This window comes from Pezoporus occidentalis, unplaced genomic scaffold (assembly GCF_034315485.1).
Source record: "Pezoporus occidentalis ecotype Australia unplaced genomic scaffold, CSIRO_AGI_Poc_V1 ctg327, whole genome shotgun sequence".
NCBI lineage: Eukaryota > Metazoa > Chordata > Aves > Psittaciformes > Psittacidae > Pezoporus > Pezoporus occidentalis.
The window spans coordinates 77,624-94,890 of NW_026915235.1; the positions used below are offsets into that span (position 1 = coordinate 77,624).

The 17,267-nt window shown below is 55.8% G+C and overlaps 1 long non-coding RNA gene across 1 annotated transcript; it reads left to right on the forward strand.

The window, feature by feature from the left end:
- The first annotated feature begins 12,416 nt into the window (after nucleotides 1-12,416).
- LOC134168881 (uncharacterized) lies at nucleotides 12,417-16,085 on the forward strand. Its single transcript, XR_009966697.1, has 2 exons — nucleotides 12,417-12,516; nucleotides 15,425-16,085. It is a non-coding gene; the product is annotated as an uncharacterized LOC134168881 (long non-coding RNA).
- The last annotated feature ends 1,182 nt before the right edge of the window (nucleotides 16,086-17,267 follow it).

Genomic DNA, 17,267 nt, shown 5'->3' on the forward strand with positions numbered 1-17,267 from the left:
TCTGGTGAGTTTCCCAAGGGCTTTTGCAAAATTCTTTGCCAGTAGTCCTGCAAGAAAAACTGCAACAAATCTTCTCTGTGTCCCATCCACAACAGGGGGGATAGGAGGACAAAAGGGGTCTCAGAGCAGAGAGGGCTCTTGCTCAGAGGGGACACACAGCCCATGTTCGGGTCTGCCCAATCCCTTGCTAGGACACCAGCCATTGTCCGCCCAAGCTCTGCCTTCAGTAAAGTGGCTTTTCCCATAGTGTCCTCTGTCACCCCAGTCCTGTCCCCAGGGGACCTTTCTCACTCCTGAGCAATGCTGGTAACTGCTGGCCTTCAGACAACCAGCCAAAGGCTTGACAGGGTGCCTGGACAGCAAGGGCTGGCCAAGGGATCGTGGCTTAGCACAAAGCTTTCTCTCTCCCTGCCCTGTGCACTTCATTGCGGGGGTAGGTGAGAAACAAAACATACAGCCAGAAAAGCTAAGCTGGAAGAAACTGCATCCATAAAAGCAGGGATCTGGGTGCACTGCCTCTCCCTGGGCAGCTCTGTGTGGGCACCAGGCTGTGGAGTTGGAGGAGAGATCAAGCTGCTGGTAATGAGCTCAGCTAGGACCATTGGCATCTGTCCAATGACCAAGGACTTGGTGCCAGTTCCTTGCCTGCTTGTTTTGCTTTCTTCCCTAGCTTTTCCTTCGCTTGGGCAGCAGGGACAGATCACATCACATAGGACCAGCAGCACCTACGACGGGCTGCTGGAGGGTACTGTGCCAGGATGCCAATCCATCTCACTACAACCTGGAGCTAATTCTTAATCTGGCGATGAGCTTTGGGGATTTCCCAGTGCTGACACACTCTGCAATTGCAAGAGCATCTGAATTACAGCTCCAATCCTCCCTCTGCATGAATGTAGGCCTCTGTCCCTGCACCGGAAGGAGGTGCTTTATAGTCTAGATCCTATGACACTGGCTTCCCCTAAAGCCACCTCCTTTGTGTACCCAGGCTTCCCAGAGAGGTTCAGCTGCAGGCAGTAATTTTTATGGTCTGTTTCTTGGTCCTTTGCTCATGCAATGAAACAAGTGACCCAGAAGCCAGATGGGACAGGTGTTCTTGGGTAGGAGCAACTTGCCTCTTTTGGGGGCAAAAATAAAAAGCCCAGAAAATCAATTAGATTTCAAGGTGGAGGGAGGCTTGGTAGGACATACTGCAGTATGAAGTCCAGATTGTGTGAGAAGGAAAGAGAAGTAGAGCGGGCCAGCCAGAGGTCTCTCTCCACCACAGCCAGCCTGGATGTCTCCCAGATGAGCAGGGAGCAGTGCAGGAGCAGGAACCACAGGATGGGATTGACCGGGTGGTTGTCTATCCTCTGGCCACCAGTACTACAGGGATGTTGGAGCATTTATATCTAACAGACTTCTGTGCTTTTCTCTTCCATGATTTTGTCCACTTGTTTGTCAGCCATGTGTGAACCTCTGAGCATCCAGGCCCTCCTGCAGCAGGGCGGCCTCATGTGACCTACACTGCCCATTTCGCATCTCCACTTTCAGCCTCCATGTGCTGCCACAATCTTCTGTTGGAGATGTCAGGAACAGTCACCCTTCCCCACCTTTTCCTTGCCTCTTGGGATATTTTAACCTTCTATCATATTCCCATGGTGTTTCTTCATCCTTGTGGGCATCGCAGCTGTTCCCTACACAGAACATCATTGAAGTGCCTTTCTGAGATTGATCCAGGTCTAGGCAATCCTCGGTAAATGGGAAGACCAGAGCGGTAGGGGCAGGACGTGGCATGGGCAGGGATGCAGGCTGCAAACCACCTTTCCCTCCATGGGGCAGAGCTGCAGAGCTGCAGGGGTGTAGGGCTGCAGGCTGGAAACCACCTTGCTCTCCATGGTGCAGGGATGCAGGGATGCAGGTTTCAAACCACCTTGCCCTCTGGAACAGGGTGCAGGGCTGCAGAGCTGCAGGGCTGCAGGCTGCAAACCACCTCGCACTCCGCGGGGCCGGGATCCCTGTTTCGGGGCAGTGTGCTTTCGCTCGGGGCTTTGGGAACCAGCCATCCCAAACCCGAACCTCCTCTCTGCGCCGCGCCTCGCAAGCGTGGAGCAGGGCGCCCTCTGCCGTGGGAGAGCGGGACTGCCGGCAGCTGGGACCCCTCCTGGCCGCCCAAAACCGCTCGCCCTGTTCCCGGCAGCCCCATTACGACGGAGGTGGGCAGAAATGCAGAGCCTCCCTTCCCTCCACCGCAGCAACAACTTGGAAAGTCTCTCCCCCACTTACCCCCTTGGTCATGCTCACCCCCGGTCCCCCATTCCGCACTAAGGATGCTATTACAAGCCCCCACGAGTGTCCTCCTCCAGGTGGGGTGCGGCACCCTACCGTGGAGCAGGAGCTTCCCCCAGGGGAAGGAGGAGAAACGTGTTTGTGCTCCCCGGCTTTTCCTCAAAGGCTCATTTCAAGCTGCGGCTCCCAGTGAGAGGTACTTTGCGGCGTGTCTGGGCTAGTGAGTTTGGCTGCCGAGGACTTTTTTGAGTGCTTTTTGTCTCGTGTGGCTCCTTCCCTCGCACCCTGCCCCTCCTGACCCTCCATGCACACCCATCTCGCTCAGATCTCTCCTTAGAGGGAGCTGTGCATCCTCCCGAGCATCCCCAAGCTGCTTGATGTACCCTGGTCTAGCAAACCGGCTGCAGGAAAGCTGGCAGCAGTGAGCTGAGAAATCACGGCATCCAGCTGGCTCCTCTCCTCCCCTGCCGGAGGGCCATGTGTGTCCCTTGCATGTCCCCGGTCTCTCTTTTGAACCTGAACGTGGCCGTGGATTTGTACTCAGGCCCCGAGCTGCAAACTCAGGACTGGAGAAACTTCCCCTGCGGCTGCCTCTGCTTCCCCAAGGGAATGTCTGGCAAGCCCGACACCAGCCACAGGCTGATTTATGCTGCCGCCTGAAATAAAGCGTTGCCCATCCTGCTCTTCACGCTGAGTGAGCCGAGCCCGTTCAAAAACCAGTTTCAGGAGGAAACTTCTGTGATCCCTTGGTGTGAACCAGGCCTACGCAGACATGTATGGGGGCACACTGCAGCCCCTGGGCAGGGCATGGGAAGGGTGTTCACAGCAGGGATGCAGGCAGCTGCAGGGCAGATGCCCTAATTCTATGAGGGACCACCGGTAGGAGCTCCCTGTGGCTGCCTTAGAAGAAAGGGAGCGAAGAGGCTTTCACTAAGTCTCCAAATCCCCTCCATCTAGGCAGATGGATGTTACTGCTCTCAAGGTCCAGCGTCTCACAGCACCCAGTGGGAAGCAGTGCAGGGCATGGGATGGCACCTCCCCTCCTCATGCCATCCACTGGGTGCTTGGGACAGGGACCTGGCTAGCCCCAAATTGCAGCTGGGACATGTGACTATCCCCTTCATGCTCATGTCCTCAGTGATTTCCACTGGCCTTCCCTCAGCAATGTCCTGCTCCCCCACCAGCTCCAAAACTGCCCTTTGGGGAAGGAGGCAGTAGTCTTTGTGCGCCTTTAAGATGTGACTATGCTTTGCCAATGCCAGCTGCTCCCCAGCCACACACGCTCCCCTACAATGCCCTTTTCATGCACAGAGAGTGTCTGAGCAGTGAAATGCCCCTTCAGAGCAGCGCCGTGCCTGTGCCAGCTGTGACTCTCGCAATGCGGGTGCTCTCTCAGCATGGCACAACATCATTGCCAGCTCCACCGTGAGTGATGCCAATGAATACCCCCGGACCACAGGAGCCTGCTCTCACTCTGTGCAAACATGGCATCAACAAAGGTCGCTGGGCATCGTAGCTGCCTTGTTGTCCCAGAATCCCCAGGGATACGGGTCCTCATCTCTTTTCCTTTGCATTAAATGGCTGTCTCTACTCCAAGTCACACGACAGCACTGCAGTCATAAATCCTGGCCACCTGCCCTCAAGGGCTGGCACAAATGCTGCCTCATTAGGTTTAGCTAATAAAGCAACAACAACAACAGAAAAGGAGCTAATCCCCCAGCACTGGTGCTGGGCAGTGTGGTGCCATATTGCACCAGGGAGGAGCTGCGAGGCAGCTGGGCCAGGCAGGCTGCAAGTGGCGTGGAGGGGAACCCATGGCCATCCAGAACTGACCTCAGCTCTGCTGGGAATTACAGCACTGATGTTTCCAGGTAGGAAACTGGTGTCCTAGGCCTGGTGGGCTCATTTTTGCAGCCTCCAGAGAGACAGCACATCCCGTGGGGTGAGGAAGGGGAGGAAATGAGTTCAAGAAGAGAAGCAGCATCACAGAGGATGCTCCTAGGGTTGGAAGGGTGGATATGAACACACACACACCGCCCCCCCCCAGCCCCATGGAGCTGCTGCTGTGGGCAGAGGGGTATAAAACACAGAGCCAGGAATCTCTAAGGCCTCCCCTCAAAATACAGAGTGTGGCTCTCAGCCCAGTTTTGCCCTCATTAGAACCCCCCTCAGCCCCAATGCCAAACCACTTCCACCCCAATATGTCCCAGCCCAATGTCTCTTTCCAGCCCTGGTCCCTCCACAGTGTGGTGGCATCATGCCAAGTACCACAGCAAGTGGATGTCCCATGGGTCACACAGGTGCCTCCTGTCCCAGGGGATGCCTGCAGCAGCAGGGAGCACGTCCCGTAGGTGATGCTGCTGTCCCATCACTGCCCTTGCTGCCCTGACCACAGCTCCCTGGAGAGCTGGGCTGAAGTCGGTGTGAAAGTCGCACCCCACTGTAGGGGACCTGGCTCTCAGAGAGACTCCAGCTGCCCAGGAATGGGCTCTCCATTGTGGTTTGGCTGCTTGGACATTTTGGGAGCAAGGTCCCTTTCTTAGGATCCTCCCCAAAGCCTTCCAGATGCAATCAGCCCAGGGGACTGCACCCATCTTGGGCTGTGACTCCTATACTGACTTAACCCTGATGTAAAGCTATGCAGATGTCTTCATTGTGTGCCCCTACCTTCCTAACTGCCACCCTTCCCTTCTCTTGGGAAAGTCCTATGTGGCCCACCTCCCTTGCTGCTGAGTGCTGTGCTCATGTCCAGGCTGGGAAGCAGAGCAACCTTAACTTGCTGGTCAAGGTGGAGCATTGCATTCAAATGAGCCACACGTGCTTGTGACAAGGCTTGTCACAAGGGTGTCCCAGCAAGGAGAAGATGCTCTTAGAGAGAGCAATGTTGAACAGAAACACTCCCTAGTGCAACATGCCATTGGATGTTGGGACTCACCAGCCAGTTTTAGGTGCCTTGAGTATCAGTGGGTTTGGGCATGAAAAGCCATAAGGAAGCTGGTACATCATGTCTGCCTATTAGGGTGTTTGATGAGCCCAGCCTATTAGGGAGTCTGATGAGTCTGATGAGCATTTGGCTGCAATGCTTTGCAGCGCTGAGGCTATCTCCCCTTCCTTGCCATGGACAGACCCGGTTGCCACACTCCATCCCTGGCTCACTGCAGGCAGCCAGCCTGAGGCAGTGTTGCAGAGGAGTGAGACATTCAGCATCTTAGCTTCTCCCTTAAATGCTGCCAGCCTCACACAGGGGCTCTTCAGCTCTTGCAGGCACATTTCCCAAGAAGTGCATGCTCACCACTTTCTCCTGAGCTGCAGCCCAGGTTGGTCATGAATAACGTATTGAATGCCTCTGATCAATGTGCCTCACCCGGACAGACTCACCTCCTCCCCACCAGCCTCCCCACAGTGCCTTTCTCATTCTGCACGGCTGGACCCACTGACACTCTTTTGCTGGTGGCATCGTGTAAAGACAGTCGGGGCTCACACCCGGTGGGTGAGTGGAGTCGGAGGCATCAGCAGCCACTGACAAGCAGGGGTCTGGCTCTGTGGATCATTTCATATCCTGTTTCCAAGGGGAAATTTGGCAGATCCAGAATCTTCCACTCCACCAAGGGTTTCGCTGCGAGGCAGAGCTCAGCAGCAGCAATGGGTAACTCTTCCCTCCACAGCAGCAGGGATGGGAGATCCATATCCAGTGGCCTCAGCTGGAGAACATGAGCCTGGGGATGCACGACCAGCTCCATGAGGAGACAGAAAAGGCAGGATCAGCCCCTGAGGAGCTGCATGTTCTTCGAGGATGGGAGACCAGCCTCTTGCCACCACCAGGCTATTTGCTGTGGGGACAAATGGGTGATTTTTATTATGCACCCCCCTTGGATGCTATGCCACCAGGCACAGCTGCCCAGGTGAGCAGGAATAGGACACAACCCTTCTGAAAAGCTCTCTGAGAGGACACCACTGAAGCCTAATGGGATTTAAAGCTAAGGGATCTGAGACAAGAGCATGAGCAAGTGCTGAGAGAACCTTGAGTGAAGGGGTATCAGCAGGGATGGAATGTAGATAAGGAGTGGCCCCTCCTGGGGGCACGTGTCTGAGCACACGCACAGCCACTTGCCCAGGGTTTGCAAATCCAGACTGATTTATCCTGCCTCCAGGACTTCAGCCAAATAGCGTCTTGGCAGGAATTTCTTGGCCAGACACGGAGTCAGCTCTGCCTTGGCAAAGCCAATGCTGAACATTTCAGAGAGGCCGGGATCAAGAATGTCTCAAATTGCCTTAGACTTCCCGTGGGATGCAGGTACCAGGGCTCCAGTCATCTCCGTTAACTGTCTAAGCATCCTCCTCCTCTGCAGCAGCCTGTTCATGGGACTTCCACAGCACCTCTCAGAGAGCTCCCAGTCAGCAAGGAGAGCAGAGGTATGCTCCCAAGTGTTCCAGCCTTGAAATGCTGTGCTTCAGCTGGTTCCAACATGGCAATTCCAAAACAACCCACAGGTTGTTTTGCGGCAGGATCACCTCAATCACTAACCCAGTCACCCCCTTCACCAGCTAAACCACAGCCTCCAGCCTCACCTGGATGCAGTCAGACCCCTGACCCCCGCTGTGTTCTCCAGGAGCTCACTGTATGGCTCAGAATCTCAAGTTCTGTGTTCCTAGAATGTTCTGGGATCACACCATTACCAGCAGGGCCAAAACCCGATCTCTTGGCGATTCTGGAGATTAGCGCCAAGGCCTTGAGTTGGCAACAGAAAGAGAGGCAGAGGTTGCTTGGGGCTGTTTCCAACTGGGCCAGGCACACAGTCAGCAGTGGAGGTAATCTCTCCCCAGGGATGCGCCGACCCTGCAGCCACAGGGATGGCGATTGCTGACAATCACAGAACAGTTATGAATGGACAAGCCGCACAACCTCTGAGGATGAGACCTTGTGGTCTCCAGATGTCACACCCATGTAAGCTGGCCATGTCGTCAGCCAGGGACCACAGAGCCAAGCTCAGGCAGCCATGCTAGCCTGTCGCTTCTGAGCGTTTCCCAGGGTATTGATCCTGTGTGAGGATGTACCTCCATCCAGGTGATGCTGTCCAGTGATGGTCCCACAGCCCCACCAATTCAGAGCCAGGAGCAAACCCCATGGGCTCACCCCTTCCCAGGGAATTAACCTGCCTTGTCCCACTGTGCCTGCATAATTTAACCCATTGCCTGATTCTCCCTACTGACCCTGCTTCACTCTGTCTTTCTGAGAGCCTTGGCTCCCTGCCTCTTGTTCTCCTGTCTCAGGAGAAAGTGGTTCCCAAGGTGCTCAGAGCAGCGAGGCCAGAAAACCAGGGCACTTCTCCAGCTCACCTAATTGCTGGTTACTGCCCCTCTCCCTCAGTGCCTAATTAAATAGAGCAGGAGGAAAGCCCAGGAGAAGCTGCTGAAGGCACAGGAACATGTGTGCACATTATGAGGAGGCTGGTGAGGGGCCTCATCTAGACAGGCTGCTCCAGAAACAGCAGGAGCCAAGTGATGCTGGGAAGAAGCTCAAGCAGAGACCAGACTTGATGTTCAGACCTGGATGCACACATACAACGCTTCATACACGCTTCTTCCTAAGTGATCTGCAAGACAGCTATTAGGTTAACAAGAGCAGAGAAAAGAGCTCATCCCGCAGGCAATGTGGTAGGAAGGAGCATGTTCAGGGTTGGTGGTCATGCTTCCAGCTCTTAGGGCTCCCAGCTCTCAGCTAGAGCATCACCTTCCTTGTCTCCTACCCCAGACTTTAAGCTAACCCTTTTCTATTGAATTTTCATCATGGCTAGCTTGAACCCAGCACCAGGAGTGCATGAGACATGAAAGACCATCTCCAAACTGATTTCCTGGCTGCCTCAGCCTTGTAATCCCTCAGAATTGTGGGTGGGTGTATTTGTGCACTGGCCCAGGGTTAGGCTGAAAACCCCTGTGCAGACCTGACTCTTTGCCCCATTGCTTTGAAAGGATTTCAAAAGACCCATTTCAGCTTTGAATGCTTGACTCAAATCTGCTGCAAGCCAGGGCTGCCAGCCCCAGCTGCCCAGCTGTGGTGTGTTGAAGGGAAGGAATCCCTCTCCACCAGTGCAATAACTGCAAAGCTGAAATCCCTGGGAAGATGTCATTGCAGGCAGAGGAAGAGCCAAGCCGGTATTACAGACCAGACATGATGCTGGTCCCAGCTCCTTGCTGGATCACTGCATTCCCATGGCCAAACCAGCTCAGGTCTAGTTCCCGCTCTCAGCTGGAGATAAGCAGCCAGACTGCTGAATTCACCCATGGTGTCCCGAAGGAGGTGCTGCACGTGTGTGCATGTCACTGCGTGCAGGCAGAGACACCCAATACACACCCAAGCTGCACAAGAGCAGTGAAAGCAGTAGCAGGCAGCACATGGTGCTGGAGTCCTGCCTGCACTCCTACCTGCCAGTAAGTGTAGGACTGGCTGCCTCATGCTTTACTGCAGCCTTTGGCTCTCCTGCTGCCTCCTGCCAGCGACATCATGTGCATTTTTCACAGTGACAAATAGCCCCTTGAATGTCACCAAAGGTCACGATGCTGTTACATTTCTTGCTGAAAGAAGCAATAAGGTCCTTGGGGGTCAGGCCTTTCTGGCTCCACATCTCCCTCCTGCAGCCAGCCTGATCCCACAGGGCTGCTCCGATGGGTGGTAAAGCAAACTCACCAGACCCCATTAATAAAAAAGAGGGGCTTCACACAAAAGGTGGAAGAATGCTAGTAAGAGTATTTATTTTGCCAGGGTGCTGTAGCCAGCTCTAGCCTAACTTTCCTGCTCAGTATTTGTGTTTGTTTTCTCCCCATTGCCTGGGTTGTGGGAGATTTATCTTCCGGAGAGAAAAGGTAGCTGGGCTCAGTGACATCCCTCTCCTTCAGGAGCCAGCCCATTTGGGCCATTTCCAGATGAGGGGAACTTAGTATGTGTGGCCGGGGCTGGGCAGCAACTTCCATCCGCCTTGGGAGGGCTCAAGAAGCAAGGTGAGCACCAGGGATGGGCAGGCATCCCAAAGCACCCTGTCACCCTTCCCCACCTGCATCTCTACCTGAGCAAAGCCCAGGACCCTTCAAACCACGAGTATCCACCATGTCCTGTTTGTGCTACTGCCAGCAGCTTGGAGATAGAGACCTGCCGTAGCCATGGAGGAGGTTTTCAGATGTGCTTCAGAGCAGGTCTGGTTTCACACACAGGTGCTGCAACGGGGCTGAATGGTTTTATATACATGGCAATCTAATTAAAGTCTGGGTTTTAACAAGTCTTGAGGGTGATGCTGTGTCATCATTAGAGCTGTCTGTAGGGGAGCCCCAAGCACTGGTTCAGATGGTTCATCTCCAGGGTTAATTCTTGTCCCCAAGAAAACAGCCTGATCAAAGTCCCTCTATGGTTTTACCTACCTGCAGAGCAGCAGCAGAAATCAAAAGCCAGGTCAGGTTCCCTATAGGAAAAGAAAAAAAAGGGATCAAAGAAACAGAGCCTGGATACAGCCTGTGTATGATGTGGCCTTGTTTTCTATACACCTGCTGATCTCCAAGGTGGACTTGCCACAGATGGGGCTGCCCCTGTGTCAGCAACTGCAGGAGACAGTTTGCCCTTAGTGTGGGTCTCACACAGCATGGGCATGAGCCTTGCTTTGGGAACTGGTACAGGGGCTGGAGAGGAAGAACAGTGCTGAGGGTTACTGGGTCACTGCTTTGAGCTAAAATCTGGGGGGTTTTAGGTAGCTAAGCAGGCTCAACACAGGCTCAAGGATACCAGCTGCTCAGGCAGAGCTACCCACAAGTCCAACAGGAGATGCACGAAGAGGGGAATGACCACAGCATCCAACTCTATCTCCGCTGGCATTGCCTGGAGGAATTCTTTATGAGGACATGAGATGACAGCCACACAGCACAGTATCGAGAGAGGAGTCACTGAGTTAATTTGGCTGCCCAGTTAACAACAAGAGTCTGAATGGCTCATGGCTCTCTGTCCAGGCAGAGAAAAGCTTGCCAGCCACGCAAAGAGGATAGGCTGGGGGCCCCAACGAGGCGCTTGCCCACTGCCCCATGAACAAAGCCCGGTGCAAGCACTGCTGTTGCAGAAATTCAAAGCAAAAGAGGGGCCTGGGATTGGCGTTCTCGGCGGCTCCCGCCCTCCTGCCTGCTCCAGACCCCCCCCTGCTTCCCCAGAGAGCCCTCCCCTTCCTGCGGCCATCCCAGAGCATCCATTCTGCCTGAGTAGGGCCTCAGAGTTTCTCTGCCCTGCAGGCACCTGCACATATGCACACACACACACGTGCACATGCTTCCCGGCCACACATGGACACTGTTTGGTGCTTTCTGCTTCTCCTGTAACTTTGCTCCTACCAGAAGGTGCCCAGCACCAAGGGGTGATGTTTCACATGTAAACCCCAGAAATGACTAAAAAACAGGTCATGAACACTTTAAACTCAAGCCTAGGACACTTTCTAAAGCACCCAGGCTGAAGCACAATAGGGATGGAAACTTTTCCTATCAGGGTGGGATTTGTAAGGTTTTGGACACCATAAAAGACCCATTTGTTTTCCCACTACTGCTCTTCCTCTCTGCACAGTCACAGCTCAGGGCCCAGGGGACAGAAGCGGGAAAAAGGCCCCAACCCTGCTGCTGGGATGAACATCCCAGCACTCTTTGGTCCATCTCAAGGCTGTCAGCCAGCACTGCTGGGGCCTGGATGTTTCCTGGTCCTGGAGGCTCTAAAATAATCATAGAATCCCAGTTTGGAAGTGACCTGAAGGATCATCTTGTCCGACCTTTCTAGGCAGAACATGACCTGGACTCTACATCCCACCACCTTGCCCAGCCTGATCTTAAGTGTCCGATGCTGGGGAGCCCACCACTTCCCTGGGCAGATTATTCCAAAGGTCGATTGTTCTCAATGGCCGATTGAAAAATTTTCCTCTTGTGTCCAGTAGGAATCTCCCTGGGTTGATTAAAGTGGGGACACAGCATCAGAGGTCTGTGAGGAGTACAGCTCTGCTCCAAGCACTCCGGGCTGGGAGAGAGATGGCAACAGGGACCTAGTGCTGTCCTTGACTCCCTCTGTGTAAAATTTTTCCCGTGCCTCAGTTTCCCTCTCTGTAGCTGGGTCGTGTGCCCAGAGCCTGTGACAGCAAAATAACACTTGGCCAAATACACAGAGCTACTGAGAAGATGTGAGACACCAACACAAGCAGCCCTGACTGTACCCGGTGCAGCCCGGGACTGTGCTCTGCCTCTGTGCAGGGCTGCCCTGCAACCCCAAGCCATAAATGTGCTCTGCCCGTGCCACCCAGCCCCAAAACATCCCCTTCTGCCCAGTGCCCTTTGCAGCAGCACACGTGGGCTCGGAAGTACCTTCCCAGGGGTGGGACTGGGTGAAGAGTATCGCTCTGCTCGCCTGTCACCCGCGGGGTGCACCCAGCAGCACCTCAGCTCAACCGGTGTCTCCCGGGCTCTGCCTGCCCCGAGGGCAAGGAATGGGACCAGGGATGGGACCGCGATGGGGGCTGCGTCCTGCGCAAAACGGCTGGATTATTCGGTACAAGCATACCCCCTGCCGACGAGCTGGAAAAGCACAGCTCCTCGGGCACCCCCCCCCCCCCAAAAAAAAACCGAACTGACCCCGGGGGACAACACTGGGGGCCCAGGCGAAGCCCAGCGGCTGAAGAGGAGCCGAGCGCAGACAAGGGGCTGGAGCCGGGCGCTGCCGGCAACAAGCGTGAGCACCCGGCACCCGCCCACCCGCGTCTCGCCAGGCCCGGCAGTGCCCAGTGTCTTCCACAGGAGTTTCGCGATTTCCAGCCTCTTCCGCCCGGCCCCTCCGCGCCCCACACGGGGCTCCCTGCGAAGCCCCCGCCAGCCCCGCGGGCAGCGGGTGCCCGGACCGGGGCACCCCGGGGTTGGGCTTTCCGGTGCTTGAGGTCGGTTTGCACTTTCCCCTCGGCGTGTGGCATTTTTTCTTGGTTTTTTGTTTTTTTTTTTTTCTTTTTTTTTTTTTTTTAATCCCCCCCCTCTGGCAGCGCTGCCCCAGCCCGACCAATGAGGGCCCTGTGGGGTTGGGGGAACCGGGCCGTGGGCTTTAAAAGCGGAGCCCTTTGTGTACCGGAGCCGGGTGGGGGTCTGCACCGGCTGCCGCAGGGTAAGGGATGCGCCGCCGGGATGCACCGCCGCTGCCGCCGGGAGGAGCCTTGGACCGCGCTGCACCGGTGGGCTCAGGAGCCCAGCACCCTGCGGCAGGTATTGCCTCCGCTTCTCCGGCACCCAAATAAACGTGTGGTGGCAGCCCAGCTTGCACTGCTCGCCGTTTGCCGGGTCTGGGGTGGCTGGGATTTTGTTTGTTTGCTTTGTTTTCCTTTACCCATATTGTTTGCTCCCTCCTTTGCACCTGATGGTGTGTTATAGCAGGCCCTATCGTATCCTATGGTAGGGCTGTGTATGTTGTGCTGTTGGTGTGGGGGACAGAGCAGGCTGGGAAGGTGGGGCTGTTGGTGGAGCTGGGGGTGCTGCCTGCCGGTGTTGGTGCTTGGCATCAGGCTGCTTGTGGGGATGGGGTGAGCACAGAGTGGGTCCCTGGGGCCTGTTACAGTAGGGTCACTCGACAGAGTGGGATCCGTGCTGCCGATCGGTGCTGCTCCAGGCCGGGTGCTGTATGTGCACCTCCAGGCTTTCCTCCCAGTGACATGGGCAGACTTACCTCCTTTGAAATTTGGCCCTCAACAGACCTACAAACCAACTGTGCTCAGGTACCAGCTGGAGGGAGTGCTCAGACCTCTGGCCTGGCACATCCTTGCAGCTGCCTTGTCACCAGGTTGTGCCATAGGCGGTGGCCCTGGGCAGCAGTAGCAGCCCTACTCTGTCCCCAGTCAGCCCTGCTGCAGTGGGACCTGCTTGCATCCCCTTTAGCCCCACTTTGCATTTTGTCCAAAGCCCTGCTGCAGTCCTAGAGCTGTGCCGTGTCCTTGACAGCAGGAAAGCTTCCTACTGGGCTCAGCAGTGATGATTGGAGCCAGCCAACAGCATCACAGGCACTGAACCTGGGCTGTCACTCTGTGTGCCATGTCCCCAGCATCCGTGCTGGGCTGGGAGGGGACATGCTGGTGGCCCAGGCTGAAGCTGGGAGATAGAAGGGTTGGGTAGGTAGTGGTCAGCCATCACACCTGGGTTTGCTCTTTGTTCTTGATGGAGACCCAAGAGTGGTGGAGAAGTGGCACACTCAGCTGGGGAGCATGAGGAGCCCCAGCCTTTGCACTGTGGAAAGCTATCCATCAAACTGCCAATGAACTTGGATGCTAAAGCAGTGCTTCTGTGCCAAAGCCAATGGCTTTGCGTGAGCAGAGGATGGAAAAGACGTCAGTCACAGCCACCCCATGGAGCCACCTCTCCTCACCTCTGCTGTTACATGGATGCGACTGCCCCGATTGCTGTCTGGAGTGTGGCTGAGCACCCATGCACTGTGATGCACCCCACAGGGCTTGCAGGCTCCCCTGCAGCACTGGGATGGAGATGAGCCCTGGCTGGGAACCAAAGGCAGACCTCACAAGCCCCCCCCAGGCAGCCGTTGGTGAGGCTGTCTGCATGAGCAAGAGCTGGGTCTGACCACAGGAGCCTGCGGCTGCAAGTGGGCCTGGTGGCCCCAGGAAGCAGCTCAGGGGCTGTTATGCAAATCGAGAGGAGCCAGGAAGCTGGTCAGAGGGCAGAAGAGTGAGCCTGAATTTCTCTTCTCTCATCTGTGTCACCAGCATTTACTCCCCTGGCTCTGAAATGCTGTGGCAGTGCCTGCTGAGAGCCTTTCCTGAGCTCCTTCAAGCATGGCATCTTGTACCTGGGTACCAGCTGGTGCTTGTCCCTGTGGCTGAGCAGAGCTGGGAACTGAGGGTCCCCCTGCTCCCAGGCTTGGACTCCATGTATATCACTCAGCCCCATGTTCTCCATGCTGGCTCTGTGGCTGCTGCAACGATGGGCAGGACATACAGTTTTGGGAAGGGGCTGGGATCAGTGTGGAGTGGTGTGTGGCTGGAGGCTGGTGGTGGGACAGAGTGAGGCTGTTTTCAGCAAAATCATTGTTCCTGGAGTCCTTCCATGCATGGCCTCACAACAATCTCTGGGACACTGGGACTGCTGCAGGGCCTTGAAGGAGGGAAACTACTATGGGATATGGAAGGGAAGATAAGCCTTTTGGCAACAGAGAGACAAGAAAAGGGGCACTGGTGGCTGAAGTATGAAATGTCCAGGGATCTGGCCCTGGTGCAGTACCCTGAAAGTCATCCTGATTCCTTTCTTGTGGCATGTCACTGGGGGTTAGTAGTGGCTGTTCTCTGCCAGGGAAATGCCCTGTCATTATCCTGAATGCACCTTTAAGTGATGGAGGCTGAGCACTGTGTGGCTCTGTGACACTGCCTGCAGACTGGCAGTGCTGCTCCAGTGGGATGGGGTGACTGCTTTTGCTGCCCTGAAGCGGGGTGCTCTCTGGGCTTGGGCTCCTGCTGCAGCCATTTGCCCCTGTGCCCTCCTTCCCTGCTGCCTTCCTGTGCTGCAGGGAGGCAGAGCACAGCTGAAAATACACCCTCCGGGTCCCCCCCTTCCTGCCTGTTTGCTTCCTCCCCTCCTGGCCTGGCTTTTCAATGTGGCTTCCTAAGGAAACAAAGGTCGTGCTGTCACACTTGGCCTATATATACACACAAACACACACACGTGTATGCGTGGCTGGCGCCCTGCTAATGAACTTTGACCACTTTTCCATCCTGGTGGACAGAGGGGCGGTGATCTGCAAACATGCTTAGGTTAATGGGGCTGGCAAGAATGAGCAACTGGGGGAGGGAGAGAGAGGCTTTCCTTTCCTTTAGTATGGACGGGGGCTGCTCTGCCGCTCAACCCCTTGTTAGATGGTGGAAAAGCCACACATGGGGCACCCAGTACACCCCACCTGCAGAGAGGTCTTTGATCTGGTTTGCATCTGAGCTGTGTTGCTGTGGAAGCTCCCTGGGGACCGATGTATGACTGCCAGCCCACTCACCTGGCTAAGCCCCAGCACACTCATCCCACAACTGGGGAGGAACTGAGGTGCTGGATACAGGTGTAAGAAACATGGGTTTTTCTCTGAGGGGCATCTGCTGGTATTTAAAAATGCTGGTTTTATTTTGCGCAGAACGGGAATATGTCTCTCCTTGCTCCCCAGCCACCACGTGAGCCCCCCCTGCCTGCACCAAGAGCCTGTCCTCTTCCTGCATCCCCTTGGATATGTTTTAAGCACTGGCAGGACAAAAGCGCTGGGGGGCCATGCCCCTGCCCAACCTGATACAGAAAATCTCCATGTTGAGCTCTGGAACAAGACAAGCGGACTCCAGATCTGAGCCCAGTGCTGGTGCCATAGCCTGGCTCCCAAACCCCCTGGCAGCCGTAGCCTGCACCACGTGCACCCCAGTAATGCAGCTGGGGGCCACCAAGCTCCATCAGTTCTGAGTCAGTAAACTGCCATCAAATGCAGTCATCCCGCAGCTCCCTGCTCCATCCATCTTCCCTCAAAAAAAAACCCAACTGCCAAAACCCACTGCAAAATCCACCCGTCTCTGCTCACGCTGAGAGCGCAGGGCTTGCACTGACTTACTGCTGTAGTTTTCCAGAAACTTCACCTCTGGACTTGGTGTTTCCGTGCTGTTTCAGCAGCAGCGTGCCAGCAGGGACAGCAGAGCTCACGGCAGTGCCTGAGCTGCCCACAGGCTGCGTGCAACAACTGGGTAACCTGTGGTGCCCTGTGGGCCATGCTTCCTTAGCCCCGTTCAGTCTAAAAAGTAGTTTGATTATTAAAATACACCGTGGGAAGAGCTTTAGGTTGAGCAGGCAAAGACAAAACCCTCCCAGGCTCTATGGCGATGCTGAGTGTGGAGGATCAGCGATCTCTGGAGGTGTGACACGTGGGGGTGACCCAGGGCAAGTGTCCCTTTCTGTCCCCAGGCTGCAGCCGGTGCTCAGGGGAGGGCAATGGACAGAGACCAGGCTCCTTTTCCCTGGATGCAGCTCCTCCGGGGCTGTGCCCCCCATTCCTGGGCAAGTAAAGGCTGCCAGGCACAGGGAGATGGGGCATCTGTACCTAGCCCTGGCCCTCAAAAGCTGCACTCCACACTGCAGGCTGCAGCCATGTTGCCCACACCTTTCCGCATGCAGGGCTGCTACATGTGCAGCCCACAGCTCAGCATGCCAGCACCCGCACCACGCAGCAGCTGCCCGGTGCAAGCCAGCCATCCCTCCACCCTTCCTGCCGTCACACTGGCTCCAAATGGGGTTTTATTGCATCCTGTTTTGCAACAGCATGGGGATGAGCCCATCGCAGGGCTCTGTCAGGCTGTGTCCCGCAGTCCCAGCAGGACGGGCTGAGCTGGGGTGGGAAGAGAGGCTGAAACTCTGCTGGTTCCCGGCTTTGGCTGCTGACCGTTAACGCTGCTGTTTTTACACTCAGTATCACCAGGACGTGGGTTATTCCCAGGAAGGAAGCCAGGCAAAACCACGCTCTTAAAACGCTCCAGTGGCCTTTGCAGCAGGAAGCCCTCAGGCTTTGCTAAGCAGCTGCCTGAAATTAGGGTTGGGGGACGCAAGGAAGCTGCCTTTGAGCACTACAAGGCTGCCCCTATGCCCCCTATCGCCTTGTTCCACCCACCCCAGCCTGGAGGGTCCCCTGGGCTGAGCAGTGGGGCTTGGTGCCCCCTTCCATTGTGCGAAGGCAGAAGGGGCCAGACCGAGTTCCCTCCTCTACTGGAGGGGCTGCCAGCGGGTGCTGCTTTGGCACCCAGCCCAGAAGCAATTACTCCAGCAGCACCATGCGCAGCGATGATGCCACGCTGCAGGAATGGCAGGGGTGGCTTGCCTCTGCTCCCGCTGCTCGTGGGAGCTGCCAGGCTGGGATTCAGCTCATTCGGCCACGTCCGTGTCAGGTCCTCCCACCCTCGTGGGGGGTCCTTAAATATCCCAGCTGTGACACCCCCCCTCAGCATGGT